Source organism: Ambystoma mexicanum, chromosome 8 (assembly GCF_040938575.1).
Source record: "Ambystoma mexicanum isolate Mex_15411 chromosome 8, UKY_AmexF1_1, whole genome shotgun sequence".
Taxonomy (NCBI): domain Eukaryota; kingdom Metazoa; phylum Chordata; class Amphibia; order Caudata; family Ambystomatidae; genus Ambystoma; species Ambystoma mexicanum.
In genome coordinates this window covers 47996172-48011146 of record NC_090929.1, presented here as the reverse complement: position 1 = coordinate 48011146, position 14975 = coordinate 47996172, and the positions used below count along the sequence as shown (strand labels likewise).

Sequence of the window (14975 nt, the reverse complement as noted above, 5' to 3'; positions counted from 1 at the left end):
CTCTCTCTCCCTCCGAGTCAAGTTTCCAGGTGCACACTTGCTAGTGTCACCCAAGCGGTTGCTGCCAGCTGCTCAACCAGCGACAAGACACAGAAAGACAGATGTGTTCATAGGTGGGGTGGGGCGCTGTTGTATTTTATGGTTACCAGTAGAATGTGAGCAGCAATGACAAAGGCGTCCCCAGAGGTGGGCACCAGCCTGGTATTGATGGCACACTTTGCCATTGCATGCACCTTAGAGGAAGGGACCCATAACATTGAAGTGCATTGTCCATATGTGTGGCGGTGGCGCTTCGAGGCGTGATGGCATTCTATTAGACTGTGTAAGGGTTAAAAGGACCAGGCTACAGGCTGTACAACTGTGCTGGTTATTTTCTATTCTTTTTGTTAATTATTAGTGTTTGGGTATGTTGTAACAAATGTGTGAGTTCAACAGCACTGCCAACCAAACAGTACGCAGCACACACAATGAAACATCACCTTCTTGCTCCCAGAAGAAACAGAACTTCGGTTTCGACCTGAGGACAACACTTTCAGGAAGAGCAGAGTTTTTGTCAGGCAAAGTGCTGTGTACTTTCAGCAAAAGAAGCTATTATTAAGGGAAGGTATTTAATTTCACTAGCATAGTAAACTGTCTCTTTTTAAAATGTTACAATGTTCATTTTTAATGATCACATCCAGTGTGTAATGTAGTCATTACAGGAATGTTACACTTATTTTCCTGAGCAAAACAAATGATCAAAAGTTAGAATAAGCATATTCCTTACTTGTGAGAGATTTCCATTCGAATATGGAGTCTGGTACACTCCTATTGTGCATTTTCAAAATACCAGTATGAGACGGGGATGGGGACAAATGACACCAATGAGGGTTCCTGCCTGCTTTCCTAAACATAAAAAAGAACTTGGCAACATAGGAACGACCACAGATATTTAAAATGAACACATATTTCTGTGATACAAGGCCTGCATGCTTGAATCCCTAAATACACATTGCACACTGGGCGTGATGCTAATTTCATTTTCACTGTACCCACCCTGTGCAGCATTAAACTGTTGGTAACTAGGAGTGCAGTGCAATCGTTCTGGCAGCCTCAGGATTTGGATGTGAAGTTAAAATAGGTGCAAAACCTGTCATATCATTAGCGTCCCGATCTAAGTTTGGGGGCCGCCCAGAATTCTTTTAAAGGAGGGATTTAGCCTCGGGCTAAGGATGACTGTAAATGTCTGATTCCCAATGTACAGACATCTTCAGAGAATTATATACATAGGATTTTCCCAAGATGCATCGCAGTGTGTCTTCGTATAAGTTAAAACGGCACCACTGCCATTTAAGACTGTTCTCTTACGTTTTGAGAACGTTTGTCAGTCAACTAGCACCAATAAAAGGGTCTCTCATCTCTTGGGCAGTGGAGAATGAAAGTGCTTCAGGCGAGGCGCATTGTATCATGATGGCCCAGGCTACTAGAGTATGCCCTAGGCTGTAGACTGGATGGGGCGTAACCAAGTACCCAATCTAGTGCATGACCCTGGTCATACTCTAGTGAGGAACTTAGAACCCCCCTGTGTGTTCTGGAGAACCCAGGACCCACGCCACTCTGGAACCTCTGCCTCACTCCAGTGCCCAACCTTGCACCTACTCTAGTAAAGGTCGCAGAAGCTACTCGTGTGCGCTGTAGAACCCTCCGAGCAGAAACTAGGATGCATAGTTTAGAACATGGCCCTACTCCAGTGCACCTACTCTAGTAAATAAACTATAACATTCTCCCGTGTGCTCTAGAAAATTCCGTGGGTACACTAGGTGCCACTGAAGTTTAGAACCTTGCCCCCAGCCGGGTTCAGGATCCAGAATCCCTTTCCTCACAGAAAAACTGGGCAGCATCTCACACCTGTAGACATGGGGGCGCCACTGCAAGGTTCCACGCAGTGCTTTCTGCATTCTAGAATGCAGTGCTCATTAGCATAGTGTGATTCTCATGCCATCGCACTGTGGCCTCCCCCCTCCCTGTTAGCCTCTTTGGGGGATTAGTTTTTCATCTGCGGCTCTCGTAGCCTGGGCCATCACGAAAAGCCGGTGCTTCACCTAAATACATTATCTAAACAATAGATTCTTTTGCTCAAAGTACACAATATTTTGCCTCACAAAAAGTCTGCTCTTCCTTAAAGGATTATCATCAGGTCGAAGCCAAAGTTTGGTTTCTTCGGTGAGCTTGTAGCCGATGTTTCATCTCCTTTTCCAACTGACATGGAAGCTACAAAGCTTCACCGCTCAATGGGTCCACTGGTGCTGAGTGTAGGACCTTTCTGAACGGCCCAGGCCAGAGCGCTGGATTGACATGGAAGCTTCACTGCTCAATGGGACCCCTGATGCCGGGTGTGGGACCTTTCTGAACGGCCCAGGCTAGAGCTGTGGAATGGTATTGAAGCTTCACTGCTCAATGGGAGCCCTGATGCCGGGTGTGGGACCTTTCTGAACGGCCCAGGCCAGAGCTGTGGATAGACATGGAAGCTTCACTGCTCAATGGTACCACTGATGCCGGGTATAGGACCTTTCTGGATGGCCCAGGCTAGAGCTGTGGATTGGTATTGAAGCTTCACTGCTCAATGGGAGCCCTGATGCTGGGTGTAAGACCTTTCTGAACGGCCCAGGCCAGAGCTGTGGATTGACATGGAAGCTTCACTGCTCAATGTGAGCCCTGATGCTGGGTGTAGGACCTCTCTGAATGGCCCAAGCTAGAGCTGTGGAATGGTATTGAAGCTTCACTGCTCAATGGGAGCCCTGATGCCGGGTGTGGGACCTTTCAGAACGGCCCAGGCCAGAGATCTGGATAGACATGGAAGCTTCACTGCTCAATGGGACCCCTGATGCCGGGTGTAGGACCTTTCTGAATGGCCCAGGCTAGAGCTGTGGATTGACATGGAAGCTTCACTGCTCAATGGGACACACACCTGATGTCGGGTGTGGGACCTTTCTGAATGGCCCAGGCTAGAGCTGTGGATTGGTATTTAAGCTTCACTGCTCAATGGGAGCCCTGATGCTGGGTGTAGGACCTCTCTGAACGGCCCAGGCCAGAGCTGTGGATAGACATGGAAGCTTCACTGCTCAATGGTACCACTGATGCCGGGTATAGGACCTTTCTGGATGGCCCAGGCTAGAGCTGTGGATTGGTATTGAAGCTTCACTGCTCAATGGGAGCCCTGATGCTGGGTGTAAGACCTTTCTGAACGGCCCAGGCCAGAGCTGTGGATTGACATGGAAGCTTCACTGCTCAATGTGAGCCCTGATGCTGGGTGTAGGACCTCTCTGAATGGCCCAAGCTAGAGCTGTGGAATGGTATTGAAGCTTCACTGCTCAATGGGAGCCCTGATGCCGGGTGTGGGACCTTTCAGAACGGCCCAGGCCAGAGATCTGGATAGACATGGAAGCTTCACTGCTCAATGGGACCCCTGATGCCGGGTGTAGGACCTTTCTGAATGGCCCAGGCTAGAGCTGTGGATTGACATGGAAGCTTCACTGCTCAATGGGACACACACCTGATGTCGGGTGTGGGACCTTTCTGAATGGCCCAGGCTAGAGCTGTGGATTGGTATTTAAGCTTCACTGCTCAATGGGAGCCCTGATGCTGGGTGTAGGACCTCTCTGAATGGCCCAGGCTAGAGCTGTGGATTGACATGGAAGCTTCACTGCTCAATGGGAACCCTGATGCCGGGTGTAGGACCTTTCTGAATGGCCCAGGCTAGAGCTGTGGATTGACATGGAAGCTTCACTGCTCAATGGGACCCCTGATACTGCGTGTAGGACCTTTCTGAATGGCCCAGGCTAGAGCTGTGGATTGAGATGGAAGCTTCACTGCTCAATGGGACCCCTGATGCCGGGTGTAGGACCTTTCTGAATGGCCCAGGCTAGAGCTGTGGATTGACATGGAAGCTTCACTGCTCAATGGGGGACACACCTGATGCCGGGTGTGGGACCTTTCTGAATGGCCCAGGCTAGAGCTGTGGACTGGTATTGAAGCTTCACTGCTCAATGGGAGCCCTGATGCCGGGTGTGGGACCTTTCTGAACGGCCCAAGCCAGAGCTGTGGATAGACATGGAAGCTTCACTGCTCAATGGGACCACTGATGCCGGGTATAGGACCTTTCTGGATGGCCCAGGCTAGAGCTGTGGATTGGTATTGAAGCTTCACTGCTCAATGGGAGCCCTGATGCTGGGTGTAGGACCTCTCTGAATGGCCCAGGCTAGAGCTGTGGATTGGTATTGAAGCTTAACTGCTCAATGGGAGCCCTGATGCTGGGTGTAGGACCTCTCTGAATGGCCCAGGCTAGAGCTGTGGATTGACATGGAAGCTTCACTGCTCATTGGGAACCCTGATGCCGGGTGTAGGACCTTTCTGAATGGCCCAGGCTGGCGCTATGGATTGACATGGAAGCTTCACTGCTCAATGGGACCCCTGATACGGTGTGTAGGACCTTTCTGAATGGCGCAGGCCTGAGCTGTGGATTGACATGGAAGCTTCACTGCTCAATGGGACCCCTGATGCCGGGTGTAGGACCTTTCTGAATGGCCCAGGCCAGAGCTGTGGATTGACATGGAAGCTTCACTGCTCAATGGGACCCCTGATGCCGGGTGTAGGACCTTTCTGAATGGCCCAGGCTAGAGCTGTGGATTGAGATGGAAGCTTCACTGCTCAATGGGACCCCTGATGCCGGGTGTGGGACCTTTCTGAATGGCCCAGGCTAGAGCTGTGGATTGACATGGAAGCTTCACTGCTCAAAGGGACACCTGATGCCGGGTGTGGGACCTTTCTGAATGGCCCAGGCTAGAGCTGTGGATTGACATGGAAGCTTCACTGCTCAATGGGACCCCTGATGCCGGGTGTGGGACCTTTCTGAATGGCCCAGGCTAGAGCTGTGGATTGAGATGGAAGCTTCACTGCTCAATGGGACCCCTGATGCCGGGTGTGGGACCTTTCTGAATGGCCCAGGCTAGAGCTGTGGATTGATATGGAAGCTTCACTGCTCAATGGGACCCCTGATGCCGGGTGTAGGACCTTTCTGAATGGCCCAGGCCAGAGCTGTGGATTGAGATGGAAGCTTCACTGCTCAATGGGACCCCTGATGCCGGGTGTAGGACCTTTCTGAATGGCCCAGGCCAGAGCTGTGGATTGACATGGAAGCTTCACTACTCAATGGGACACCTGATGCCGGGTGTGGGACCTTTCTGAATGGCCCAGGCTAGAGCTGTGGATTGACATGGAAGCTTCACTGCTCAATGGGACCCCTGATGCCGGTTGTGGGACCTTTCTGAATGGCCCAGGCTAGAGCTGTGGATTGAGATGGAAGCTTCACTGCTCAATGGGACACCTGATGCTGGGTGTAAGACCTTTCTGAATGGCGCAGGCCAGAGCTGTGGATTGACATGGAAGCTTCACTGCTCAATGGGTCCACTGGTGCTGGGTGTAAGACCTTTCTGAATGGCGCAGGCTAGAGCTGTGGATTGACATGGAAGCTTCACTGCTCAATGGGTCCACTGGTGCTGGGTGTAAGACCTTTCTGAATGGCGCAGGCTAGAGCTGTGGATTGACATGGAAGCTTCACTGCTCAATGGGTCCACTGGTGCTGGGTGTAAGACCTTTCTGAATTGCCCAGGCCAGAGCTCTGGATTGACATGGAAGCTTAACTGCTCAATGGGACACCTGATACTGCGTGTAGGACCTTTCTGAGTGACCCAGGCTAGAGCTCTGGATTGACATGGATGCTTCACTGCTCAATGGGACACCTGATGCTGGGTGTGGGACCTTTCTGTATGGCGCAGGCCAGAGCTGTGGATTGACATGGAAGCTTCACTGCTCAATGGGACAACTGATGCCGGGTGTGGGACCTTTCTGAATGGCCCAGGCCAGAGCTGTGGATTGGCATGGAAGCTTCACTGCTCAATGGGACCACTGATGCCGGGTGTGGGACCTTTCTGAACGGCCCAGGCCAGAGCTGTGGATTCACATGGAAGCTTCACTGCTCAATGGGACACCTGATGCTGGGAGTAGGACCTTTCTGAATGGCCCAGGCCAGAGGTGTGGATTGAAATGGAAGCTTCACTGCTCAATGGGACCACTGATGCCGGGTGTGGGACCTTTCTGAATGGCCCAGGCCAGAGCTGTGGATTGGCAAGGAAGCTTCACTGCTCAATGGGACCACTGATGCCGGGTGTGGGACCTTTCTGCATGGCCCAGGCTAGAGCTATGGATTGACATGGACACGTCACTGCTCAATGGGAGCCCTGATGCTGGGTGTAAGACCTTTCTGAATGGCCCAGGCCAGAGCTGTGGATTGACATGGAAGCTTCACTGCTCAATGGGACACCTGATGCTGGATGTAGGACCTTTCTGAATGACCCAGGTCAGAGCTGTGGATTGACATGGAAGCTTCACTGCTCAATGGGACACCTGATGCCGGGTGTAAGACCTTTCTGGATGACCCAGGCCAGAGCTGTGGATTGACATGTAAGCTTGACCGCTCTATCAGACAACTGATGCCGGGTGTAGGATCTTTCTGGATGACCCAGGCCAGAGCTGTGGATTGACATGGAAGCTTCACTGCTCAATGGGAGCCTTGATGCTGGGTGTAGGACCTCTCTGAATGGCCCAGGCTAGAGCTGTGGATTGGTATTGAAGCTTCACTGCTCAATGGGAGCCCTGATGCTGGGTGTAGGAACTCTCTGAATGGCTCAGGCTAGAGCTGTGGATTGACATGAAAACTTCACTGCTCAATGGGACCACTGATGCCGGGTGTAGGACCTTTCTGAATGGCCCAGGACAGAGCTGTCGATTGACATGGAAGCTTCACTGCTCAATGGGACCACTGATGCCGGGTGTAGGACCTTTCTGAATGGCCCAGGCCAGAGCTGTGGATTGACATGGAAGCTTCACTGCTCAATGGGACCCCTGATACTGCGTGTTGGACCTTTCTGAATGGCGCAGGCCAGAGCTCTGGATTGAAATGGAAGCTTCACTGCTCAATGGGACCCCTGATGCCGGGTGTAGGACCTTTCTGAATGGCGCAGGCCAGAGCTGTGGATTGACATGGAAGCTTCACTGCTCAATGGGACCCCTGATGCCGGGTGTAGGAACTTTCTGAATGGCCCAGGCTAGAGCTGTGGTTTGACATGGAAGCTTCACTGCTCAATGGGACCCCTGATGCCGGGTGTAGGACCTTTCTGAATAGCGCAGGCCAGAGCTGTGGATTGACATGGAAGCTTCACTGCTCAATGGGACCCCTGATGCCGGGTGTAGGACCTTTCTGAATGGCCCAGGCTAGAGCTGTGGATTGACATGGAAGCTTCACTGCTCAATGGGATACCTGATGCCGGGTGTGGGAGCTCTCTGAATGGCCCAGGCCAGAGCGGTGGATTGACATGGAAGCTTCACTGCTCAATGGGACAGCTGATGCCGGGTGTAGGACCTTTCCGATTGCCCAGGCCAGAGCTCTGGATTGACATGGAAGCTTAACTGCTCAATGGGACACCAGATATTGCATGTAGGACCTTTCGGAGTGACCCAGGGCAGAGCTGTGGATTGACATGGAAGCTTCACTGCTCAATGGGACACCTGATGTCAGGGGTGGGACCTTTCTGAATGGCCCAAGCCAGAGCTATGGATTGACATGGAAGCTTCACTGCTCAATGGGACAGCTGATGCCGGGTGTAGGACCTTTCCGATTGCCCAGGCCAGAGCTCTGGATTGACATGGAAGCTTAACTGCTCAATGGGACACCAGATATTGCGTGTAGGACCTTTCGGAGTGACCCAGGGCAGAGCTGTGGATTGACATGGAAGCTTCACTGCTCAATGGGACACCTGATGCCGGGTGTGGGACCTTTCTGAACGGCCCAGGCCAGAGCTGTGGATTGACATAGAAGCTTCACTGCTCAATGGGACACCTGATGCTGGGTGTAGGACCTTTCTGAATGGCCCGGCTAGAGCTGTGGATTGACATGGAAGCTTCACTGCTCAATGGGACACCTGATGCTGGGTGTAGGACCTTTCTGGATGACCCAGGCCAGAGCTGTGGATTGACACGGAAGCTTCACTGCTCAATGGGACACCTGATGCTGGGTGTAAAACCTTTCTGAATGGCACAGGCCAGAGCTGTGGATTGACACAGAAGCTTAACTGCTCAATGGGTCCACTGGTGCTGGGTGTAAGACCTTTCTGAATGGCGCAGGCTAGAGCTGTGGATTGACATGGAAGCTTCACTGCTCAATGGGTCCACTGGTGCTGGGTGTAAGACCTTTCTGAATGTCCCGGCTAGAGCTGTGGATTGACATGTAAGCTTCACTGCTCACTGGGACCACTGATGCCGGGTGTGGGACCTTTCTGAATGGCGCAGGCCAGAGCTGTGGATTGACATGGAAGCTTCACTGCTCAATGGGACAGCTGATGCCGGGTGTAGGACCTTTCTGAATTGCCCAGGCCAGAGCTCTGGATTGACATGGAAGCTTAACTGCTCAATGGGACACCTGATACTGCGTGTAGGACCTTTCTGAGTGACCCAGGCCAGAGCTGTGGATTGACATGGAAGTTTCACTGCTCAATGGGACACCTGATGTCAGGGGTAGGACCTTTCTGAATGGCCCAAACCAGAGCTATGGATTGACACGGAAGCTTCACTGCTCAATGGGACCCCTGATGCTGGGTGTAGAACCTTTCTGAATGGTGCAGGCCAGAGCTGTGGATTGACATGGAAGCTTCACTGCTCAATGGGACACGTGATGCTGGGTGTAAGACCTTTCTGGATGGCGCAGGCAAGAGCTGTGGATTGACATGGAAGCTTCACTGCTCAATGGGACAACTGATGCCGGGTGTGGGACCTTTCTGAATGGCCCAAGCCAGAGCTGTGGATTGACATGGAAGCTTCACTGCTCAATGGGACCACTGATGCCGGGTGTGGGACCTTTCTGAACGGCCCAGGCCAGAGCTGTGCATTGACATGGAAGCTTCACTGCTCAATGGGACCCCTGATGCTGGGAGTAGGACCTTTCTGAATGGCCTAGGCCAGAGCTGTGGATTGACATGGAAGCTTCACTGCTCAATGGGACAGCTGATACCGTGTGTAGGACCTTTCTGAATTGCCCAGGCCAGAGTTGTGGATTGACATGGAAGCTTCACTGCTCAATCGGACACCTGATGTCAGGGGTAGGACCTTTCTGAACGGCCCAGGCCAGAGCTCTGGATTGACATGGAAGCTTAACTGTTCAATGGACACCTGATACTGCGTGTAGGACCTTTCCGAGTGACCCAGGCCAGAGTTGTGGATTGACATGGAAGCTTCACTGCTCAATCGGACACCTGATGTCAGGGGTAGGACCTTTCTGAATGGCCCAAGCCAGAGCTATGGATTGACATGGAAGCTTCACTGCTCAATGGGACCCCTGATGCTGGGTGTGGGACCTTTCTGTATGGCCCAGGCCAGAGCTGTGGATTGACATGGAAGCTTCACTGCTCAATGGGACACCTGATGCCGAGTGTAGGATGTTTCTGAACGGCCAAGGCCAGAGCTGTGGATTGGTATTGAAGCTTCACTGCTCAATGGGTCCACTGATGCCGGGTGTGGGTCCTTTCTGAATGGCCCAGGCTAGAGCGGTGGATTGACATAGAAGCTTCACTGCTCAATGGGACACCTGATGCTGGGTGTAGGACCTTTCTGGATGACCCAGGCCAGAGCTGTGGATTGACATGGAAGCTTCACTGCTCAATGAGACACCTGATGCTGGGTGTAAGACCTTTCTGAATGGCGCAGGCTAGAGCTGTGGATTGACATGGAAGCTTCACTGCTCAATGGGTCCACTGGTGCTGGGTGTAAGACCTTTCTGGATGACCCAGGCCAGAGCTGTGGATTGACATGGAAGCTTCACTGCTCAATGAGACACCTGATGCTGGGTGTAAGACCTTTCTGAATGGCGCAGGCTAGAGCTGTGGATTGACATGGAAGCTTCACTGCTCAATGGGACACCTGATACTGCGTGTAGGACCTTTCTGAGTGACCCAGGCCAGAGCTGTGGATTGACATGGAAGCTTCACTGCTCAATGGGACACCTGATGTCAGGGGTAGTACCTTTCTGAATGGCCCAAGCCAGAGCTATGGATTGACATGGAAGCTTCACTGCTCAATGGGACCCCTGATGCTGGGTGTGGGACCTTTCTGTATGGCGCAGGCCAGAGCTGTGGATCGACATGGAAGCTTCACTGCTCAATGGGACAACTGATGCCGGGTGTGGGACCTTTCTGAATGGCCCAGGCCAGAGCTGTGGATTGGCATGGAAGCTTCACTGCTCAATGGGACCACTGATGGCGGGTGTGGGACCTTTCCGAACGGCCCAGGCCAGAGGTGTGGATTGACATGGAAGCTTCACTGCTCAATGGGACCCCTGATGCTGGGTGTAGGACCTTTCTGAATGGCGCAGGCCAGAGCTGTGGATTGACATGGAAGCTTCACTGCTCAATGGGACACCTGATGCAGGGTGTAGGACCTTTCTGAATGGCCCAGGCCAGAGCGGTGGATTGACATGGAAGCTTCACTGCTCAATGGGAGCCCTGATGCCGGGTGTGGGACCTTTCTGAATGACCCAGGCCAGAGCTGAGGATTGACATGGAAGCTTCACTGCTCAATGGGACACCTGATGCTGAGTGTGGGACCTTTCTGAATGACCCAGGCCAGAGCTGAGGATTGACATGGAAGCTTCACTGCTCTATGGGACACCTGATGCCGGGTGTAGGACCTTTCTGAATGCCGCAGGCCAGAGCTATGGATTGACATGGAAGCTTCACTGCTCAATGGGACACCTGATGCTGGGTGTAAAACCTTTCTGAATGGCCCGGCTAGAGCTGTGGATTGACATGGAAGCTTCACTGCTCAATGGGTCCACTGGTGCTGGGTGTAAGATCTTTCTGAATGGCCCAGGCCAGAGCGGTGGATTGACATGGAAGCTTCACTGCTCAATGGGTCCACTGGTGCTGGGTGTAGGACTTTTCTGCATGGCCCAGGCTAGAGCTATAGATTGACATGGACACGTCACTGCTCAATGGGACACCTGATGCTGGGTGTAAGACCTTTCTGAATGGCGCAGTCCAGAGCTGTGGTTTGACATGGAAGCTTCACTGCTCCATGGGTCCACTGGTGCTGGTTGTAAGACCTTTCTGAATGGCCCGGCTAGAGCTGTGGATTGACATGGAAGCTTCACTGCTCAATGGGACACCTGATGCCGGGCGTGGGACCTTTCTGAATGACCCAGGTCAGAGCTGTGGATTGACATGGAAGCTTCACTGCTCACTGGGACACCTGATGCTGGGTGTAGGACCTTTCTGAATGACCCAGGTCAGAGCTGTGGATTGACATGGAAGCTCCACTGCTCAATGGGACACCTGATGCCGGGTGTAAGACCTTTCTGGATGACCCAGGCCAGAGCTGTGGATTGACATGGAAGCTTGACCACTCTATCAGACAACTGATGCCGGGTGTAGGACCTTTCTGGATGACCCAGGCCAGAGCTGTGGATTGACATGGAAGCTTCACTGCTCAATGGGAGCCCTGATGCTGGGTGTATGACCTCTCTGAATGGCCCAGGCCAGAGCTGTCGATTGACATGGAAGCTTCACTGCTCAATGGGACCACTGATGCCGGGTGTAGGACCTTTCTGAATGGCCCAGGCCAGAGATGTGGATTGACATGGAAACTTCACTGCTCAATGGGACCCCTGATACTGCGTGTAGGACCTTTCTGAATGGCGCAGGCCAGAGCTCTGGATTGAAATGGAAGCTTCACTGCTCAATGGGACCCCTGATGCCGGGTGTAGGACCTTTCTGAATGGCGCAGGCCAGAGCTGTGGATTGACATGGAAGCTTCACTGCTCAATGGGACCCCTGATGCCGGGTGTAGGAACTTTCTGAATGGCCCAGGCTAGAGCTGTGGTTTGACATGGAAGCTTCACTGCTCAATGGGACCCCTGATGCCGGGTGTAGGACCTTTCTGAATAGCGCAGGCCAGAGCTGTGGATTGACATGGAAGCTTCACTGCTCAATGGGACACCTGATGCCGGGTGTGGGACCTCTCTGAATGGCCCAGGCCAGAGCTGTGGATTGACATGGAAGCTTCACTGCTCAATGGGACAGCTGATGCCGGGTGTAGGAACTTTCCGATTTCCCAGGCCAGAGTTCTGGATTGACATGGAAGCTTAACTGCTCCATGGGACACCTGATGCCGGGTGTAGGAACTTTCCGATTGCCCAGGCCAGAGCTCTGGATTGACATGGAAGCTTAACTGCTCCATGGGACACCTGATATTGCGTGTAGGACCTTTCGGAGTGACCCAGGGCAGAGCTGTGAATTGACATGGAAGCTTCACTGCTCAATGGGACACCTGATGTCAGGGGTGGGACCTTTCTGAATGGCCCAAGCCAGAGCTATGGATTGACATGGAAGCTTCACTGCTCAATGGGACCCCTGATGCTGGGTGTAGGATCTTTCTGAATGGCGCAGGCCAGAGCTGTGGATTGACATGGAAGCTTCACTGCTCAATGGGACCCCTGATGCCGGGTGTAGGAACTTTCTGAATGGCCCAGGCTAGAGCTGTGGTTTGACATGGAAGCTTCACTGCTCAATGGGACCCCTGATGCCGGGTGTAGGACCTTTCTGAATAGCGCAGGCCAGAGCTGTGGATTGACATGGAAGCTTCACTGCTCAATGGGACACCTGATGCCGGGTGTGGGACCTCTCTGAATGGCCCAGGCCAGAGCTGTGGATTGACATGGAAGCTTCACTGCTCAATGGGACACCTGATATTGCGTGTAGGACCTTTCGGAGTGACCCAGGGCAGAGCTGTGAATTGACATGGAAGCTTCACTGCTCAATGGGACACCTGATTTCAGGGGTGGGACCTTTCTGAATGGCCCAAGCCAGAGCTATGGATTGACATGGAAGCTTCACTGCTCAATGGGACCCCTGATGCTGGGTGTAGGACCTTTCTGAATGGCGCAGGCCAGAGCTGTGGATTGACATGGAACCTTCACTGCTCAATGGGACACCTGATGCTGGGTGTAGGACCTTTCTGAATGGTGCAGGCCAGAGCGGTGGATTGACATGGAAGCTTCACTGCTCAATGGGACCACTGATGCCGGGTGTGGGACCTTTCTGAATGGCCCAGGCCAGAGCTGTGGATTGACATAGAAGCTTCACTGCTCAATGGGCCACCTGATGCTGGGTGTAGGACCTTTCTGAATGGCCCGGCTAGAGCTGTGGATTGACATGGAAGCTTCACTGCTAAATGGGACACCTGATGCTGGGTGTAGGACCTTTCTGGATGACCCAGGCCAGAGCTGTGGATTGACACGGAAGCTTCACTGCTCAATGGGACACCTGATGCTGGGTGTAAAACCTTTCTGAATGGCACAGGCCAGAGCTGTGGATTGACATGGAAGCTATACTGCTCAATGGGTCCACTGGTGCTGGGTGTAAGACCTTTCTGAATGGCGCAGGCTAGATCTGTGGATTGACATGGAAGCTTCACTGCTCAATGGGTCCACTGGTGCTGGGTGTAAGACCTTTCTGAATGTCCCGGCCAGAGCTGTGGATTGACATGGAAGCTTCACTGCTCAATGGGACACCTGATGCTGGGTGTAGGACCTTTCTGAATGGCGCAGGCCAGAGCGGTGGATTGACTTGGAAGCTTCACTGCTCAATAGGACCACTGATGCCGGGTGTGGGACCTTTCTGAATGACCCAGGCCAGAGCTGTGGATTGACACGGAAGCTTCACTGCTCAATGGGACACCTGATGCTGGGTGTAAAACCTTTCTGAATGGCACAGGCCAGAGCTGTGGATTGACATGGAAGCTTCATTGCTCAATGGGACCACTGATGCCGGGTGTGGGACCTTTCTGAATGGCGCAGGCCAGAGCTGTGGATTGACATGGAAGCTTCACTGCTCAATGGGTCCACTGGTGCTGGGTGTAAGACCTTTCTGAATGTCCCGGCCAGAGCTGTGGATTGACATGGAAGCTTCACTGCTCAATGGGACACCTGATGCTGGGTTTAGGACCTTTCTGAATGGCGCAGGCCAGAGCGGTGGATTGACATGGAAGCTTCACTGCTCAATGGGACCACTGATGCCGGGTGTGGGACCTTTCTGAATGACCCAGGCTAGAGCTGTGGATTGACATGGAAGCTTCACTGCTCAATGGGACACCTGATGCCGGGTGTGGGACCTCTCTGAATGGCCCAGGCCAGAGCTGTGGATTGACATGGAAGCTTCACTGCTCAATGGGACAGCTGATGCCGGGTGTAGGACCTTTCCGATTGCCCAGGCCAGAGCTCTGGATTGACATGGAAGCTTAACTGCTCAATGGGACACCCGATATTGCGTGTAGGACCTTTCGGAGTGACCCAGGGCAGAGCTGTGGATTGACATGGAAGCTTCACTGCTCAATGGGACACCTGATGTCAGGGGTGGGACCTTTCTGAATGGCCCAAGCCAGAGCTATGGATTGACATGGAAGCTTCACTGCTCAATGGGACCCCTGATGCTGGGTGTAGGACCTTTCTGAATGGCGCAGGCCAGAGCTGTGGATTGACATGGAAGCTTCACTGCTCAATGGGACACCTGATGCTGGGTGTAGGACCTTTCTGAATGGTGCAGGCCAGAGCGGTGGATTGACATGGAAGCTTCACTGCTCAATGGGACCACTGATGCCGGGTGTGGTACCTTTCTGAATGGGCCAGGCCAGAACTTTGGATTGACATAGAAGCTTCACTGCTCAATGGGCCACCTGATGCTGGGTGTAGGACCTTTCTGAATGGCCCGGCTAGAGCTGTCGATTGACATGGAAGCTTCACTGCTAAATGGGACACCTGATGCTGGGTGTAGGACCTTTCTGGATGACCCAGGCCAGAGCTGTGGATTGACACGGAAGCTTCACTGCTCAATGGGACA

At 52.9% G+C, this 14975-nt stretch overlaps 1 protein-coding gene across 2 annotated transcripts in view; it reads right to left on the bottom strand.

Annotated features, from left to right (window-relative positions):
• The window catches only part of HMCN2 (hemicentin 2), a 936787-nt gene that overhangs the window by 221559 nt on the left and 700253 nt on the right, over positions 1-14975 (bottom strand). The window lies entirely within an intron of this gene.